General features: G+C 36.8%; 1 pseudogene; it reads right to left on the bottom strand.

Moving 5' to 3' along the window:
* Positions 1 to 337: 337 nt before the first annotated feature.
* On the bottom strand, positions 338 to 2,119 carry LOC106477829 (annotated as a pseudogene).
* Positions 2,120 to 2,149: the final 30 nt, after the last annotated feature.

Here is a 2,149-nt window from a genome sequence, read left to right as displayed (position 1 = left end):
TAAGAAGAGCATAGTTCATTTGGCATCATCATAGGCTCTTCAGGTAAAAGAACTTTTGGCAAATTATGCTGACGTCTTTTCGAAAGGAGATCATGACCTCGGCTGCACAAAACCTTGTAGAGCAGGGGTTCCCAAACTTTTTAGAATCGCGACCCACTATTCATGACCACAGCTTATGGCGATCCATTCAAATTTACTGGGCAAAAACATATGAAAAATATAAAAAATATTATTTATTCATATCCACGTATTTCAATTACATTTAAAAATACTCACGTATTTTCAATAACATTTCCAGAACTTATAAATGCTATCTAATTGATTTATAATGAGGCGTGTGTGAAGGATGTGCTTGTTTCTTGTTACTGTCAAGAATGGCATTGACATCAACATCAATGTGGGTTAGTTTCAGGGGTAAGGAATTTGACAATTGAAGTTTATTTCGGAATTTGTTTTTGATTCCTACCATTGCTGAAAATCCAACTTCACAATGATATGAAGATGAAAAAGGGAGAAGTACCTTCAAAGCTTCAGTGAAAAGGATTGGGTACGGTTTTCGAACAAACACCCAGAACTGCGTCAGTTTTCTGCTGTTAAAGTTCATTTCTAACGAAGCGTCTTCAGATAAATCAAAAAGTTCTTCCTCAGCTTTTGTCGATATCCCACTCGTTATGTCAGGCTGAAAGGGATTCATAATCCATTTTTTCTCTTGGATATTTTTCATTTCTTCAAGGAAATAAAACTTAAAACTCTCTTTCAGCTTATTCAAGTGTTCAGATATCTCAATGATTATATCGTTATCAACTTTTGCTTCATTCTCCATTACAAAGGTTTGAAATGTTTCAAAACAGTCATAATTTCGGTTGTCAATACAGTTTTTCCATAGAACAAGTTTTTTCATGAAACCTCGAATTTTCTCATGAACTGCTAATATACTGATACCTTCTGCTCCTTGCAAGTACAAATTGAGTTCGTTTAGTTTTGAAAAAATATCTGCCAAATACGTGAGCCTCAGAACAAATTCCTCGTTGCGCAAATATCTCGCAAAATCGCTTTTACCTTCCAGAAATATAGCAACTTTATCGCGGAGTTCTGCAAGTCTTGTTAGCACTTTACCCCTCAAGAGCCAACGTACTGCTGTGTGCAGAAGAAGTGATTTATGATTGCATCCCATTTCTTCGCACAACTTCTCAAATAAGCGCGATTGCAATGGCTTTGACTTTATTAAGTTCACTATTTTAATGGAAGTGTTCAAATCATTTTTAAAATCATCAGATATACATTTTGATACTAACGCTGCTCTGTGAAGGTTGCAGTGAGTCCATGATGCGTTTGGATTAAGTTCAAGTATTCTGGTCACCAGACCACTGTTTTTACCACAAATAGCCCGTGCTCCGTCCGTACATATTCCGACACATTTATTCCAATCAAGACCTTTTGTTTTGACATAAGTATCAACACTCTTAAAAATATCATCGCTAGTACTTCGACTGACTGGTTCACAGCACAACATATCTTCATGAGGTTCGGAGTTCCATATATAACGCACAACAAGTAGCTGGCACAGACCTTGTACGTCAGTAGATTCATCTAGTTGTAAGGAGAAAATTGTACTTTCACGAACTCTTTGAATTAGCCGATTTTCTATCCATCGAGACATTTCATCGATCCTACGCGTGACCGTGTTATTAGAAATAGGAATTGTTTCAATTTCTTGTTCACTCTTATCACCAAAGAAAACTTTAACTGTATCTTTTATAGCTGGAAGAACTAAAGTCTCTCCAATTGTATGTGGCTAACCAGCTTTCGCGATTCTCAAACTGATCAGGTAGGACACGTACAAAGATTTTTCATTAACTTTGGTGTAACGTTGCATAATGCTCTGTCCTGTCTTCAACTTGCTTAGCATCCTTTCAAAAAATTCGAGGAGTTTGTCTTTCAACTCGGGATGCTTCATCTCAATATGGCGACGCAATTTGTTTGGGTGCATGCTCTCGTTTGCAAGTTGATCACAACAAATAATACATCGTGGTCGTGGATCTTCTTCATCTCCATTCCATGTAAATCCCATTTATAAGTACTTGGAATCATACTTTCTCACCACTTTTCTTCGTTTTGATTGACTTGGTTTTGATTGACCTGACTTTTC

This window comes from Limulus polyphemus, unplaced genomic scaffold (genome assembly GCF_000517525.1).
Source record: "Limulus polyphemus unplaced genomic scaffold, Limulus_polyphemus-2.1.2 Scaffold82542, whole genome shotgun sequence".
NCBI classification, from domain to species: domain Eukaryota; kingdom Metazoa; phylum Arthropoda; class Merostomata; order Xiphosura; family Limulidae; genus Limulus; species Limulus polyphemus.
The sequence above is the reverse complement of the archived record's forward strand: the minus strand, read 5'-3'. Positions and strand labels throughout refer to the sequence as shown.